Source organism: Ambystoma mexicanum, chromosome 12 (genome assembly GCF_040938575.1).
Source record: "Ambystoma mexicanum isolate Mex_15411 chromosome 12, UKY_AmexF1_1, whole genome shotgun sequence".
NCBI lineage: Eukaryota > Metazoa > Chordata > Amphibia > Caudata > Ambystomatidae > Ambystoma > Ambystoma mexicanum.
This window is the reverse complement of record NC_090936.1, coordinates 953,429,915-953,448,305: the sequence shown is the minus strand read 5'-3', so window position 1 is coordinate 953,448,305 and position 18,391 is coordinate 953,429,915.

Genomic DNA, 18,391 nt, shown 5'->3' with positions numbered 1-18,391 from the left:
GTTCAGTCAAACATTGCACAATTTGTGCATGCACATTCATCCACATGAGCACCCATCATCACAAATCTCCTACCATGCAGTGGCATTTTAATGGTATTTGCTTGCAACATTTTCATTTACTCATATCAAACAGTCTATGAGTGAAACAGGAACTCTCTTCTTTCCTTTTAACAATGCAATGCAATGTGTTCCCCACTAACCCACCTCCTACATAAATTGCAAAAAGCTGGCACCAAAGCCACCACTGAATGTATCTTACCAACCTAAAGTCAGTTCCCAAAAGGTCAGTGTGTGCACAGCTTTGGTTCTTTGTACACTGCACTACTGCCACAGCCTCTTTTTAAATATGCCAGCTTCCACTCTGCACCCTCAGAAACTCATCCATAAGAAGACTGCACAACTTGTCCTTCGACTGAACGCCAGGGAACGTATCTCTGCTGGACTAAAATGTCTGCAATAGCTCCCAGTGGATGAGAAGAATAAAATTAAAGCCCTGTGCATTATGCAGAAGTCCTTCTGGTCCATGGAACCTCAATACCTTGCACTCTCACTTCCTAAATATCTGCTTGCTCCAGTTCTTGCCTCATCCGCCTCCTACTCCCTCAGGGTCAGTTGCTTCTACACACAACCAGTTGGTGGTAGATATCTTTCTTCTGCTGGGGCCTCCTTCTGGAACAGGCTCTCTGCCTCCCTGGAACTTGAGGAGAACCATCTTATGGTTTGGAAGCACCTCAAATCCTTTCCATGTGCTTCTTCTTTTTCCCCTCCTCTCCCCTGCTCACGTCCTGCCTAAAAATGATTGTGCACTGGTTTCCTACCCACCCTGTAATCTGTGCCCATGCCACCTCCCTGCAGGAGGTTCTACCCCTGCACTGGCTTTCTGCCAACCCCCGAACTTGGGGACTGTTTTCTGCAACCTTAACAGTCCAGACACCACTTGATGTCTACACTTATCCTTCCACTTGCTAGCACCGGCCGTAGTTGCATGCATTGCTATTTTCTGTTGTTCCCATGTACTCCACTTTGCCCTCCCCCTCCCTTTCACTTCTGCACTCTCAGTGTCACTTGGCCTAGTGGGATCAATGTCTCTGTGCGCCCTCTGTTCCGTCTCCCTTTCCTTGTTGCGCCTTCACACAGTTGTTTGTAGGCGCCGTACAAATGCCACTAAATACCATATCACATCCTATCATATGATAAACAAACTGCATTCATAACGATGCCTGCCACGTACCTTGTACACTTCACAAAATGGTATTTCCACTGTAATGCATCTACTACAAATGATGGAAAAGTGATCCCAAAAAAGCAGCACGGAATGTATGTTATCAACGTTAAGCAAGAGCGTGCAGTACATGCATACAAACAGGATGCCTGCCCCTTAGCTTGCACACTTTCACCATAGCCTCCTACATTTCTCTGTACAAACAGACCTTCTGCCACAGTGTTTGTGTACACACCACAACCAGCAACCACATTACGCAATGGTTTAGCTTCCACAGTGGCAATGCCAGAGCTACCATGCTAAAAAGAGCCGGATGTGGCACGTCTAATCCTCAAAGTACTGTGGAATCCACGTAGCTACCGTGCTAGGAACAGTAGGGGGAGGAGGTGGGCGTGGGAATGTAAAACAGGGTAGGGGATTGTGTCTTTAGTAATGTCTCTGAAAACACTTATTTTTATTGGGGGGGGTTTTCATGTTTTTGTTATGTACGTGCGTACATACTTTTTATTTTTCTCTCTTTTGCTGACTATTTGCTTCTCCTCCTGACATTTCTCTTGACTGAAATGAACGCTTCTCTTACATTTTTTACAGGATTCTCTGTAACACTTCGTGCAGAGTGGCAAACTAAACACCATTGCCAATGGAGGTCAAAAATATACCATTTCCTTGGAACCACTGGAAATATTGCTTTCATAGTCGGTGCAGAGCATCCCAGCACCGCACATAAAGTCACACATGCTTCTATTTATCCAACATCTCCCAAACTCTGGCTGTGGACAAATTACACCGGCATGGTCCATGTTAGGCAGAATCCTGTGCAGTTCCCTTAGGGAGCACTACACAAGATTAGGACTACAGGTGAGAGCAATAAATCCCCTTTGGTATCAGTCTGTACCACAAAGATTTAGTTGGTAGCTGTGGCTGAGCAGTCAGACTTATCTCAAGAGGGAGATGAGCAGTATTCAGGGTTTACACAATAGGCCCACTAGACTATGGAACAAGGAAACACTGACCAAAGTTTTGTATTTAAAAAGTAGATATATATTTATTTTTTACACTTCTAATAAAACACATGTATCACAGTCGTCAAGCAAGTTAAATTAAGTCATTGGAAACAAATATACACACTCCCAAGTTAAATTGTAGACCAAGTGAACCAGAGTGAAAACTGAGCAAAACGGCACAGTGATAACTACACACAAGGGATCCTCTAACAATTCCTCACAAGGGAGGTAAAGCACAAGTTATATAGAAACAGTTCCTTATACACCCTAGTAACACTTCCCATCAGTTTGTGAACCAGCTTAAGCAAGGCAGTGCATCAGTATAAGCAATACTTAAATGGAAATTGAGCAAAAGGGCATTTCACAAGGTTTAAAAATGGGAAGAAAAGGGTAGTTAAAATAAATAAGTGCACCAACACAGTTCTCAGTGAAAATCAATCTAAAGAAGGCAGATCTAACAAATATGACCAGTGTCAGTAGAACTGTGGCGAGTCAGTGGTACAGGGCAAGGGCCCAGGAGCAAAAATGTTCTTGTAGCTGCAGTCAAGTCTTTGGTTAACAAAGTGGAAAGGTAGATACAGAAGTTGAAAAGACAATGCTAAGAGAGAGGGGCGGTCAACCCAACAGTAGGTAAAGGATTTAAAACACCTTTAGTGCTACCGCGAAGAAAGGGCGGCCTGGCAGAGCAATGTACCTTTAAATGAAGAAGTGGCTCCTGCGGTGGCGGTTGTTCCTGGTAGTTCCTGCAGTTTGGTGATCCAGTAGAGGAAGAGAGGCTCTCGTCGTGGAGGAAGGTTCGAGTTACTGCACTATCCAGGGATGAAAACAATTGTGGTGCTGCTCCACGAATAAAAGGTACGCTCCTTTAAATCGCTGTCCGGGTGGACTGGTGCCTGGCTATCCGGCCTCCGAGTACAGGGTACGGGAGATTCGACCACAGCAGGTCCAGGAAGGCAATTGGCAAACTGGTTGGCCCCACCAGCTCAAGGGAAGAAGGCTCTTGCATGTGAAGATCTTCTCTCGTCATGTGGAGAAAAGTGGTGAGACGCTGCAGCAGGGCTTCACTGGTGGTTCAGTCTTTGCAGATGTCTTTGGTTTCCCTCCTCTTCGGCTTCATAATTCCAGTGGCGACGTCTTGCTCTTCCAGTCCTCAGGACCCTGCTTTTATGCAAAAAGATCCCCATTCATACATCCTAGCTGTCACATCTTGGCGGGTGACCCTCCAACCTATCAGGATAGAGTGTGACATGGGTTGCTGAGGCAACCCTGTCTAGGGGTCCCACTCCCCCTCCCACACAATGGACCCACCCCAGACTCAGTGGCGCCGAAAGGAGGGCTTCTCGGCAGAAGCCGGCCAAAAGGACGAACAAAGGATCCCCGACCTGGGTTAGGAGTTTAGAGGAAGACACGAGAAAGAAGTTATATTAAAGTTCTGGCAATAAAAACCTATCGGAGTAAAGTTAATATTAAAATACACCGCGGTATGTTCGAGGCTGTCAGGAAAAGTGGTAGCCTCGAACAATGGAAAAATCCCATAGGGAAATATTTGCGGTCGGATATTTATGGTACTAACCACTGCCACCAGCCAAAAACCTTTGAGAGCGGGACTGTACGGTACCCACTCGACAATGAACATAAGGGAAAAACTATTAACCCCTTCCAGTACCTCCATAGTAAGATGGGTTGTACTGGTTTAGTTCATAGGATTTGACTAGTAAAGTCAATGGGGACTTTACATGCCCTGGGAGACAGTAGTCAGTCCCAGGGTATGGAGTCTATGTTTGGGGGTCGCTACAACACCCTTGTGTCACTGCATTGAGGATGCTGTGTAACACATGTGAATAAAGATGGTTCCTATGGTGTTGAGAAAGATCCCATAGGGATTAAACACTAAATAGCCTAGAACACACATAGAAAAAATGCCTAAGAGTGGGAAAAAGGGTCTCATTCTTAGCAGGTAAAAGGAAACAAACCCTTCAAATCCAGCAAAGCTGCTGGGGGACTCTATAGGTAAGGGAAATTAGCCATAGAAGGAGAATTCTCCCTAACAGTCCATGATCCTCTTGGTGTTATCGATGAGAAAATCACCTTGATAGTAGGAAACATCTGCATCACTGCTGTCATCAACTTCTTTAGGTGCGTGAGCAAACGTGAGCATGACATGGACCCCAAAATGCACAACCACCACATCAACAGTACCAACAGAGGCCACACATGTGCAAAGGAAATCCATGCATCCAAAACCCCCGCTCATACACTGTGCCCCTAAACGCCTGCACTCCTTCCAACTGAAAGTCAGTATCAAAGCCTCTTTCAACGGCATACCTATGCAGATCGTGCACAAAAGTATCACCCACTATCAGCACTCAGTGTCTGTCCATCTCTGCCAACCTCACTGCATCGAAGTTTGGGTAAATATGCCACCACCCCTTCCTGTGAACCACACCCTTGACAACTCATTGGAGAATCCCCACATTTCCATTTGCGCAGGCTCCATCCTCAGAAGGGCAGGGCGTGGCATGTGCGCTTTCCCAGCTACAGCGAGGGCCACGCCCCAGTAAAGCAGACACAATACTTCTTCCCTTTGCATTGGCATTTTTCCAACCCTCCCTCAATGGCTGCTGTGAGATTTTCAAACACGAATGCACCAATCACATACTGAACCTCTGCTTTGCACACTATAATTTCTGTACACCACTCCATATTTACCGTTTAACACTCTAAGTGCACGGTCCGTTTGCTTCCAAAACCCCTCCACCAGAAACTTCTGCTAAAGGACGCACTATTTCAGCATCCACTAAGATCCTGAGGTGCACCCAGCACACCTTTGGCCATGTACACAACAGTTCACCCTTGCGCACACCCAGCACAGCACTATGGATCCATGCATGCGACCACATTGGCAGCTAATATTATGCACAAATGTAACATACGTAGGTAGCAGCACTTCACCCCAACTCGCCCACACCATAAAACACCCATTCACGAAAACAGGTCACAATTAGCAGAATCCACAAACATACCATGGCCTCCATCACCCCTACCCACAGCCATTCACAAAGTATTGTGTCACTGCCAAGCTAACCACAACATTTTCACTACAGTGGGCCTACTTCAACAAATCTGCACACAGCATAGTAACCAAGCTCATATAAGCTGCACTTCAACCACACCCTCTTCTTCCCTTTGCACTGGCATTTTTCCAACACTCCCTCATCGGCTGCTGTGAAATTTTCAAACATGCATGCGCCAATCACATACTGAACCTCTGCATTGCACACTATCATTTCTGTACACCACTCCATATTTACCGTTAAACACTCTGAGTGCATGGTCCCTTTGCTTCCAAAGCCCCTCCACCAGAAACTTCTGTTAAAGGATGCACTATTTCAGCATCCACAAAGATCCTGAGGTGCACCAGCACACCTTTGGCCATGCACACAACAGTCCACCCTTGCCCACACCCAGAACAACACTATGGATCCATGCATGCGCCCATATGGGCAGCTAACATTATGCACAAACATAACATACCTAGGTAGCGGCACTTCACCCCAACTCCCCCACACCATAAAACACCCATTCACGAAAACAGGTCACAATTAGCAGAATCCACAAACATACCACATCCTCCACCACCCCTACCCACAGCCATTCACAGTCAAAGCCAGTCACTAACCACAACAATTTCACAACATTGGGCCTACTTCAACAAATCTGCACACAGCATAGTAACCAAGCACATATAAGCTGCACTTCAACCATACCCTCTTCCATACTGACAGTATGCAAACACTGCACCCTGTGCCCACACTGCATGACTTTTCACTGCACCATCTCCAACCACACATCAAACACTTGACCATGCTTTAACAGTGACCTCACCTCGAAACCAAACATACAAGCATGGCAGCTCACTTCTGCTGCTCCATGGCATCTGAAATGTGCTCCACAACCATTCCTTATTACAGGCTACTACCATCTAACTGATGCAAAGTCAAAAATGCATTACTGCCCTGGGTATCCTCAAGACCTGGGCTCTTCAGTGCATGGCCTATGGCCTTCGGCCTTCGGCCATGCACCAAATAGTCTAGGCCTTGAACACACCCACTGCAACGTAATGCCACCATGCATGTCACCATGTCACCAACTACGACAATCCACATACACACCACTGCCACCAGCACTACTACCCAACCTGCGCACCGCCACAGAGGTATGCAGCAACAAATTGCAACAATACCCATAATGTAGAAAGAAAACACTCTCACCTGCACCCCTGTGCTCTTTCCTTCATATACTATGGGCGTGCCCACTTCCATTCCCAAAGTATTTTGTCACTGCCAACCTACCCACATTCTGTTCGCAACACAGGCCCTACTCCAACCAATCTGCACACACCACACTACGCAAGCACCACCCTCTACCAGACATAGAGTCAGACATGCGTTCCTGCAGTGGGTGTTCTGAAGCCCTACGCTCTTGAGTGCTTTCCCTACGGCCTACGGCCTACGGCCTACAACCTTCGGCCATGCACCCAATAGTCTAATCCTTCCACAGACCCACTGCAACTTCATTCACCCATGCATGCCACTATGTGCCCAAATACCGCATTCCATCCAGAGAGCACAGCCACCCACGCTCCCACCCAACCTATGTCATGTGCAATTCACTCCAGTTCTGCAATTGACCTGCCACCACTCACCATGAAAAGAGGTTGCTGCAAACAGGTTGCGGCAGAAGCTATCGGGCCAGTACGACAGCTGCCTCCAATCACCACACAAAGTGCTCACCTGTCTAGGTACATGCGAATTGGCGCAATATGCACAACTACTGCAGGCACTCCTCTGTCTCCTTCCACCTATGTACATATGTCATTGAACCACTTCTCACTCACTCTCCCGTACCCTCCCTTCTTGCCGCCAACACATGGAAAACAGTATATTTTCAAGACCCTTCCGCTGCCGCACTTTCCTCCAATAAACCATGGTGGCGTTTCCCAAAAAATGTTGACACACAGCACGCTTCCCTCCAGCCAACCACCGGCTGCGTCCAAAGTTCTCCAACAGCACGCCGTACCACAAGCCAATGACACTTCTGTCCACGGAGCGAACAGGGCGATGGATCCGCAGAGCCAACCCAGATATCACTAATTGTTTGAGACATGCAATTCAGTTCTTTGCAACAAAAGTACTAGTTGGATTTCCACCAAACACACAAAGGCACGCTTTGTGACCCAAACCCCCCGCTCCTGCTGCAAATTTGATGAAAATACGTCGAGCCATTCGGCCTGTAGCCGTGCACCAAGTTTTTCCCTATTCAGTCTATGGAAGAAAAAAAAATGGGGTCCCCCCTATAACTTCTCCCCCCCTGCACGAAACGTCACCCAACTTGGCATAAGAATTCACAGCCGGCCATATACTTTTTTTTTTGCAAAGTTTGGTGACGATTCCTCCAGGGGGAGCAAAGTTATAAGCCGCTGAAAAAGTGGTCTTCCTATGAGTTTAGCAACTTAACCATAACTGCACGGCTGCTACCGCAGTCCGTGTAATATATTCAATGAAAGAACTTCATTAAAGGGATGTTATGGTTAAGTTGCACTAATAAAAACCTATGAAATTCAATGAAAAAACGTTGTTAAAGGGACGTTATGGTTACAAGTAAAACTGAAAAACCCCAGAAGTTTGCCAGTTATGGTAAGCTAAGCAACCATAACTCGCGCCACCACCGTGCACTGCTAAGACTAACTCCCAGGACATCAAAGATGACATCACAAATGAACAAAACCTCACCGAACTTTCAGAGTCGGCCATGTACTTTTTGTGCAAAGTTTGATGAGGATTCGTCCAGGGGGAGTGAAGTTATAAGCCACCCGAAAAGTCCTCTTCCTATGGGTTTAGCAACTTCACCATAACTACACGGCTGCTACTGCTACCGCGGTCCGTGTAATATTTATATATATTATATATTACACAGCCACAGTAGTGGCTGTGTAGTTATGGTTAAGTTGCTGTTTCCATAGGAAGAACACTTTTTGGGCGGCCTATAACTCCGCTCCCCCTGGATGAATCCTCACCAAATGTTGCAATAAAAGTATATGGGCTACTCTGAATTATTTCGCAAAGTTTGGTGATGTTTGGTCCACGGGGGGAAATGTTATAGGGGGGGGTCCCAAAACATCTTTTTTTCCCATAGACTGAATAGGGGAAAAACATTGCGCACGCCTACAGGCCAAACCGCTGGACGGATTTTCACCAAATTTGCGGCAGGGGCTTGGTCCCGAAAGCGTGCTTATGTAAATTTGGTGATCCGTGCAGTAGTTTTCTTTAAAACAACCAAAAATATCTATGTCTGCTCCGCAGTCACACTTCCCTGTTCGCTCCGCGGAGAAGATGCCGATTGGCTAAGGGGCTGGGGTCATGCCCACGGACACGCGACGTCTTCGCCGATTGGTTGCAGCAAGGCGTGTTCTGCGTCAGATTGTTTGGATGTGCCCGACATCTTGGATCTGCCAACAGCGCGGCGGAGACCAGCGGCAAAGTCCTATTTTGGAAACTGTTTTGCTGTGTCAGAGTGCCGGGGGAGGTGCAGACAGTAAGAGATGGGTGAAATACTGTGTTTGTTCAGGTGGTAGGTGTTAATGATGTATTCCCTATGGCTGCCTTGTTCGGGATGTTTGTAAGTACTGAAAATGAGGGATCTCATAAGGATAGTACTTCAGTCCGTGCTGTAAGCAGGGAACTTGAAACTGTTCTATGGAGGCGCAGTGTTTGCGAACATTGAAATTGCGTACATGGAGTAGTTACATTTTTTTTATATGGATAGCATTTGATACAGTTATAATGTTCATTCTATGGGTGTGCTAATGATTTATAAGCGACCATGGGTGTAATATGCTGCAGTGGTTGTGACCAGGGCCAACAGTCTTGGGTGCATGGCTTAGGGCGTATGCCGTAGGCCATTCTTCCAAGGCTCTAGGCCCTTGCCACAACCACTGCAGCATGTCACAGCTATGGATACACCTGTAGTATTGCTTATTGATCAGCTGGTTGTGGGAAGTGTGTACAGTCTTGGGTGCATGGCCGAAGGCCATGCTCCCCAGAACGAAGTTGTAAGCACTTGCTACATTTAAAATGTTTCATTCTATGGGTGTTGTAATGATATATAAGCGTCCATGGGTGTAATATGCTGTGGTGGTTGTGGCCAGGGCCTAGAGTCTTGGGTGCATGGCCGTAGGCCATAGGCCATACTTCCAAGACTCTAGGCCCTGGCCACAACCACTGCAGCATGTCACAGCTATGGATACACCTGTAGTATTGCTTATCGATCAGATGGTTGTGGGGAGTGTGTACAATCTTGGGTGCATGGCGGATGGCCATGCACCCAAGAACAAAGTTATAAGCACTGGAGTTATAAGCCACTGCACACCCATGCATTGAAATGTCTATGGACATACCCATAAGACTCTAGGCCCTGGCCACAACCACTGCAGCATGTCACAGCTGTAGATACACCCGTAGTATTGCATACTACTCAGGTGGTTGTGGGGAGGGCCTGCAGTCTTGGGTGCGTGGCCAAAGGCCACGCACCCAAGACCATATTTATACGTAGTGCAGTTACAAGCCACAAAGGGTGTGATATGCTGTGATTGTTGTGGCGAGGTTGCAGACTGTTTGGTGCATGGCTGAAGCCCATGCACCCAAAAACAAAGTTATAAGCACTGGAGTTATAAGCCACTTTACACCCATGCATTGAAATGTCTATGGACATACACATAAGACTCTAGGCCCTGGCCACAACCACTGCAGCATGTCACAGCTGTAGATACACCCGTAGTATCGCATACTACTCAGGTGGTTGTGGGGAGGGCCTGCAGTCTTGGGTGCGTGGCCAAAGGCCACGCACCCAAGACCATATTTATACGTAGTGCAGTTACAAGCCACAAAGGGTGTGATATGCTGTGGTTGTTGTGGCTAGGTCGCAGACTGTTTGGTGCATGGCTGAAGGCCATGCACCCAAAAACAAAGTTATAAGCACTGCAGTTATAAGCCACTATGGGTTTTATATACTGCACAGCCATACATTGAAATATCTATGGCCTTACACCCAAGACTTTTGCCTCTGGCCACAACTACTGCAGCATATTACAGCCATTGGTACACCCGTAGTATCAAACATCATTCAGGTGGTTGTGGGGAGGGTCTAGCATCTTGGGTGTGTGGCAGAAGGCCATGCACCCAAAACTAAATTTATACGTAGTGCACTTAGAAGCCACAATCGGTGTGATACGGTGTGGTGGTTCTGGCCAGGAGCTAAAGTCTTGGGTGTATTACACCCAAGAGTGTAGACCCTGCCCACAACCACGGCAGCATATCACAATCATGAATCAGACCCACACAATCGATTATGTATCTGGTAGTTGTGGGCAGGGCCTAGAGTCCTGGGTACAAATTGAGTACGTGCTACAGTTATAATGTTTCATTATATGGATGTGCTAATGATTTATAAGCGACCATGGGTGTAATATGCTGCAGTGGTTGTGGCCAGGGCCAAGAGTCTTGGGTGCGTGGCCGTAGGCTGTAGGCCATTCTTCCAAGACTCTAGGCCCTGGCCACAACCACTGCAGCATGTCACAGCTATGGATACGCCTGTAGTACTGCTTGTTGATCAGATGGTTGTGGGGAGTGTGTACAGTCCTGGGTGCATGGCCAAATGCCATGCACCACAGAACAAAGTTATAAGCACTTGCTACAGTTATAATGTTTCATTCTATGGATGTTGTAATGATTTATAAGCGTCCACGTGTGTAATATGCTGCGGTGGTTGTGGCAAGGCCTAGAGTCTTGGGTGCATGGCCGTAGGCTGTAGGCCATACTTCCAAGACCCAAGGCCCTGGCCACAACCACTGCAGCATGTCACAGCTATGGATACACCTGTAGTATTGCTTATCGATCAGATGGTTGTGCGGAGTGTGTACAGACTTGGCCATGCACCCAATAACAAAGTTATGAGCATTGGAGTTATAAGCCACTGCACACCGATGCATTGAAATATCTATGGACATACACCTAAGACTCTAGGCCCTGGCCACAACCACTGCAGCATGACAAAGCTATAGAAACACCTGTAGTATCACACATCACTTAGGTGGTTGTGGGGAGGGCCTGCAGTCTTGGGTGCGTGGCCGAAGGACATGCACCCAAACTCAAATTTATACATAGTGAAGTTAGAAGCCAGAATGGGTGCGATATGCTGTGGTGGTTCTGGCCAGGACCGAGAGTCTTGGGTGCAGGCCATGCACCCAAGACTGAAGTCATAAGCAGTGAGGTTATAGGTCAGCATGGGTGTGCTGTGCTGCGGTGGTTGTGTGCATGACCTACAGTCTTAGGTGCATGGTTGCAGACCATGCACCCAAGAGTAAACTTATAAGTAGTGAAATTATAAGCACCATGGTTTTGATATGCTGGGCTGGTTGTGGGTATGACCTATAGTCTTGGTTGCTTGGCCGCAGGGTGTAGGTGGTAGGTTATACATCCAAGATGGTAGGCCATGCCTACAGCCACTGCACCATATTACTGCCATAGATTAGACGTGCAGATTGGAATATGTTGCCATGTGTGCAATTATACTTACTGTTTACTTTGCAGAGAATCCATATATTTCTTACGTGACTTTAGTACTTGCCGGAAATATCCTTTTTAAATTTCTGTGATAAAAGAAAAGAGCATTTTAGTGTTTGTATTTCATGAAGACTTATTACATTGTACAATAGACGTTTTACCTTTTTTTTGGACCCTCATATTTAGTTTACAAACCAGTGTACTGTGCATTTTGCTCAATTTCTGTGTTTGTTTTTCTAATCCTTGGGTCTGGGGAAAAAATCCTTGTTGGATTAAAAAAAACCTTTCTTTGCTATGCTACAAACTACTTCTTTGTTTTCTTTGAGTGTTTCCTTGTTGTTTGTGATTAATGTTATGTCTGTAGGCGTGTTGCAGATTTTTAAAAACAGTTACATACCTGTTGGCATATTCTAACTGTGCATTTTTTCTTACCGATCTGTGGTATTCATTTATCTGTGTGGTTGTTATACACTCTTGGGCAGTTATATACCTGTTGGAATATTCTAACTGTTTATAGTCGCTTACTTGAATTTTTGTTACTGTTGTAGGACACATTAGTTATTAAATTTTGGCTTTAAGAAAATTAAATATGCATTTGTAAGATTAGCTGGCAATCTTTGGTTTAGAGTAATGGTACTATCATTACATTCGAACCATCCACTTTTCTTTTTAATGTATGCAGTGTAGTGACCTGCATTGGTTGTAGCTCCTGCGTGGTAGATTATACCTATTGTTGTAAAGGTTTTCTTTCCAAGTGACACTTGACCGTGTGTGAATCCATTCAGCTTGCAGTTGTTTTTGGTACCATCTGAATTGTAAAGTAGAAGCATAAGTATTATGTAGTTACTATGTGTTTGTATCAGTAAGGTGGAGCGATTATCTGAATTGCACATAGCACATAATCTGCCATGGTTTGCATTCTGTACAAGTTGCTGAAATGGAATGGATTCACAATTAGGTATGGATACATACACAAATTGCTCATTTGGGATTTGTTCCTGTATCACATTGTTACAGAGAGTGCATGTATGTTTCCATATGTATGAAATCTGGAAGATTACATTTATAGGTATGTTTTTGTTTTCCAGTACTTGTAGTAAGTACATTAGACATTCTTGTGAATCTTCTTGTGAGATTATAGTGAATCTCACCATTCCAGGACAGTGGTCCAATTCTTGTCTTATTCCGTGAACACTGTACGTGTTGTCAGGATTGTTTGTTGCGTTTCTATGAAGGACTAACATTTGCAAACACAATTGGTCTGTACTGTGTAAGTAAATATTGTTAACAATTGGTGGCAATTGAAATAGAATATTCATTGCTACATTTGCATAGCAACTTACACCAGTTTCATTTGAAACAAATTGAATGGACCACCTAGTTCTGTCTCTGAGTGCTTTTTTCTGAGTTTTTGTCCCTTCTTTGAAGAAGTACCTGATTTACTTTCCCTAATAGGTTCTTCTTTGCTTGTGGTAATTGATGACGTTTTAGCTTCTTTTGTTTTCGTTGAAGGATTTGCCGTCAGATTTTGCTGCATTTCTGTTTGAATTGGTTTTCTTTTACCACATTTTACTTTTTCTGGAACAGGATATTGTTTCACATGGGGGGTGTACAGTGAACGCAGTCTATTGTATTCTAAAATGCGAGGAATATCAGCGTTCAGTTTACTTGCATCAAAGTTGATTAGAAATAGACCGTCACGTGTATGTAAGCGTGATAGAGCTACGTAGCTCATGCCTTCTTTAAAGACTGTTTCCTATATCTATCAATGCTTTGTCTAGGGTAAAACCTTGGGATTTATGAATGGTGACTGCATATGCAAGCGTTAGAGAAAATTGTTCTCTACGTACATACATGTCTTTGAAGAGAAGGAATCGAGCAGTTGAGCGCCCTACCCTTTTCACTTCTGAAAGTTGCTGTCACGTGGGTATGTTTGAAAGCCAACAACTGTACCCAGTGCCCCATTAACTAGCCCTTGCTCCATGTCAAGGTTACGTTTAAGCATTACTCTACAATTTAAGGATCATTTTAATATTTTTTCCAACCTAGCTGTATTGCAGATTGAATTTTCTAAGGTATTTAGTCTTGTTGTGGCTTGCTCACACATGGGTAGTGTCATACCATGTACGTCTAGTTTGTCTGTGGTGCAAATTTCCATTATTGGTTGCATTTCTTTTTTTAACATTGTTACATTGAATTTGAAACAGCTTGCAAGAGTTGGCATTAAGGCCATGCAATTGACATTTTTGTGCGCTAAGTGTTCCATAACATCAGTAGCACATGCATTATCGCCATAAAGGGTATGAATGTGTTCATTTTTCAATATTGCTTGTGCTTCTTGAGCTAGTACATCAACTCTAATGCTTTTTAAAATGTTGGCATAAGTCAGATCTGTAGATTGCCGCATGTTTTCTGTTAATTCTCTGTATTGGAAATGTTGCCAAAGGTTGACATTTCCTATGCTGCCAACAGTTTTACGACAGAGTTGTGTCCTAAGGTTTTAAAAATAGGTTCACCTTTTACTGGTGTCAATTGTAGAAGATCTCCGAAAACGATAATGTGTTTCCCTGCAAAGAGTTCTTCGTACTTTGTTTTCAGTACCTCTTGCAATCTGAGGTGAATCAAAGCCAACATTAGGTTGGATACCATGCTCACTTCATCTATTAGTAGCATTTTCATTTGTTTTAATATTCTGCGTAGTTCCATTGCAGCTTCAGTAGAAAGTTTGTAATAGTCTAATTTGTTTTGGTGTTCTACTGGAAGGAGTAGTAATCGGTGTAAAGTGTATGTTGTAGGCAGCTAAACCTGTGGGGGCAGTTACAACAGGTGACAGTTTGTTGTTTGTCAATTGTTGAAGGAACTTGCTGATGATTTTGATTAAGAATGTTTTTCCTGACCCATCTTCCCCACTGACGTACAGCAGTATAGGTTTGTAATTTTGACAGGTACATTCGTTATTTTCGTGTTGTACACCATGTGGAATTTGTTTTGTTACTTCTTCAAAAATGGTGCGCTGATCTTTGTTAAGTTTTGATTGTAGTGCAGTTAAGTCTTCTGTATCTTCTTCATAGTGACACATGGTGTTTTCCACTTCTGTCATAGCTAATTCTGCCTCATTTGCTGTTAGTGGCTGTCCTAGTGGTTCTTGTCTTCCTGTTACAGAAGGTTGACTACTGCCGGAAGTGTCCTTATCTAGTTGGGCCTGAAGTTCTTCTTCGTGTTGCTGTTCATTGTGCAACATTGTTTTGTACTGTGTAAAGTTCACATCGGTGATAGCGCTTTCATTTGCTTTAAAAGCATCTTCATAGCAGTCATAGTTATTGTGTATTTCTTCCCCTTTTCTCCATGGTTTAAAAAGTTGTAGCAGAGGCATGTAATATAGTTCTTTCTGTTGAGGAGTTTTTAATGACAATTTGACATGATTAATTAAGCTTCGTTTGGTGAGTTTCACTAAGCTGCCTTCACAATCTGTCACTCATTATCTACCTTTGCTTTCATCTGGTGTTACATTATTTTTGTATGCAAAGTTTTGACCTATGTGTTATAGACACATGCTTTCCAAAGTGCTACTCCTGTTCGGATAGTATGTGTCCAGTAAATTGTTTTTTAAAATGTCTTGGCTGTTGGGATAATTTCTGGCAATTGTTTCTCTGTCCGTATATGATTTTAGATCTCCTTTTCTAGATTTAGTAGGACCAAGACTTAGCCATACTAGGTTGTCTGATTTTCCATACAAAGCAGTACCGGTTAAACGATTTGGCGCTTCATAGGCACCACATTCTCTATGAGAGAGCATTTTTATGCCTAGCCTTTACAATTTCTGAGATAGTGTTTTGTCTGATGATAGGTCATTCCGGAGGTCTTGAAGCTCTGTTTTTTCTGCTTTTGTTAAGTAGGCTGTAACATATTGTGCAACTGCAGTGGAATTGTCTGCAATGTATTGCACATCTATGTTTGCATTCCATAAGAGGGCAATGATTGTACTGTAATCATTGATATATTTTGATTCTTCTGTTCTTTTTATGTAATACATGTTCTTAGGTGATTTACCTTTAACACTATGTCGAACTGAAGACATGAAGTTGTTCAGTTCACCTGTTTCTGTAACTGGTCTAGGGAAACCAAAGCGCCATTTGGTGTAGTATATCCCTTTGCTTTTGATTTTGCGACGACAATATTTGCCACATTTTTGTCTTTGAAATTGTAAAATCTGTACATGCAGGTCACTATGTGTCAGTTGTGAAGGGATTTCACAAGTGACATATTTTTGTATGAACTGCAAAACAGTGGCATCACCGTCGTGACCAGATTTAGGTGCACCTTTGATCCATAAAAGCATGTGAATATGTGGTGCTCCTCTCGCTTGGTATCCTATTCTCCAAAAGAAGTGTTGCACTTCTCTGAGGGGAGGAACAGTTTTATTACAAATAAAGTGTAGCATAGCAATGAAACGATGATGGAAATATCTTGACATATTAACTGGATCTAGAGAGCAAAGTTCTCCAGGCGTTAATATATCTATGTTGCTTTTTTTGTTGTTTGATAAGCGTAGGAACTCATGTAAATCTTCCCATGCATATTCTGCACAACTTAGTGTAACAAACCAATTCAGTGGTCCAACGTTTCTAATCATACACCATACGTCTCTGTGCCGTCGGAACCAGTATTCTTTTGTACCACGCATGTTTGCAAACAGATTTGTTATACTTGATTGTAAAACCTCATCTTTTTCTTGTACTCTTTGTATTAATTGTATAGCTGACATATTTTGAAAGTGGGTTCCAGATTTCAAAATGTGTGCAACTCCGTAACATAGGCTTTCTAGTTCACTTTCAAAGAGTAGGCGGAATATGTATTCCACATTTTGGGCCTCATTACGACCCTGGCGCTAATGGGTTAACGGCGCCGTAAAAGGCTGCAGCGCCGTTAACCCATTAGCGCCTGATTACGAGGTCCCTTTGCGGGACCCGACCTTAATGGCTGGTCTACACCAGCCGTTAAAGTAGGGACCCGCAAAGGGACCTTGGTGCTAAGTACGGTACCGCAATTTGCGGTACCTTACTTAGCGCCTTCCCCATTCCCATTGAGCCCTATGGGCAAAAATGGGAATGGGGAAGGGCCATGGAGGAAGGGGGAATTACCGCCCCGCCAACCTTGTAATGGGGTGGTAATTCCCCCTTTCTCCATGGCGGAGTCGGTAAGTTACCGGCATGGACCATGGTGCCATTAGCCCCATGGTTTTCTGCCTGGGTCGTAATGAGGCCCTTTGTCTAAATCTGGGATCTTGCGAATACATTCGTAACGAGTGGTGTTTTGATGCCGTAATCTGAGTGGGTCTATCATCATATCTTCCGCTTTTGCCAGTAGGAAATAGCAGTGGAAAAGCACGTGCTTCTATACTTTTTTCCCATATGCTCATTGGTGACCCTTCGGTTTGTCGCATTTGGTAAGTTTCTAGTCCATCATCTATGCTTTCATTGGAATGCAATGGATGAATTGTGTAATGGTCCAAAAGAGTGGATACTGCAGCAGGATCCAGAAGTTCAAATTAACCAGTTTCTGATGACTCTTGAATTATTTCAGTTGTTTCCCTTTAGCTTTCTTCAAAATGTATTTCTTTGTAGTATTCGTTATTGTCTTTCAGGTATTGCAAGGCTTGTCTAACTTTATGTAAGTCCACCAGTTCAATTGTTGCCAAATTATTTTGTCTTTTGTTGGTACACCATTTACCAAGACAATTAAATAATGCTGTATTGGATGTTGCACTCCTAGAGTGTGTACATTTTCTGTTAGATCTCATGGCAAGTAAACTACTTTGCCACAAATCCTTTCACCAATTCAGAGGGAGGTAATTTTGCTGTTTTTGGTTGAAGATGTATAATTGCTTGAAATAGGTGAACTGTTTGAATTATGATGCTCTCATATAAATTGAGTTGTTGCAGGGGTTTTGGTAGTGGGAACAATTCCAAATTATTTGTGATAGCACATGAAGGAGTTTGGTTGTTGTCCAGTTTTGAAGTACAGTAACTGCAACATATTAGGGATTCACTTATTTGGTATTTGTTTTCTGCTGCAAGGTAGAGAGCTAATTCAAACCATTTGTAATCTTCATTGTCTTCTATTTTCTATGATATGTCTATATTTTTTGTGTTTGTTTTGTAAAACGTTCTGCAGCAACACACACACACATGGTTTGGTAGTTCAGCTGATGCACTTTAAAATGTTAGTATTTCTTTTTTGTATGTGTGTAATAGAAGGTTGCTATGTGCAGAATTGTTGCTAGTCTGTTATAAAACTATTGCATTTTGCAAGTGGCTTTCACTTCCAAAATATTTTCTCTGGATACAGTCGATTTCTTGTTGTAGGTATTTGGGTGTACCATGAAGAAGAGTGTTATTTAAATTGGCTAATTCTAAAGCTGGACTTTTAGCATAGTACATTTTATACAGTAGATTTCTTACATTTGAATGATGTATTGATATCCTTTTGATATCATAGAAGGTGCTTTTGCAAATAGGTCCTGAAATGCAGGGTAATGAATGTCC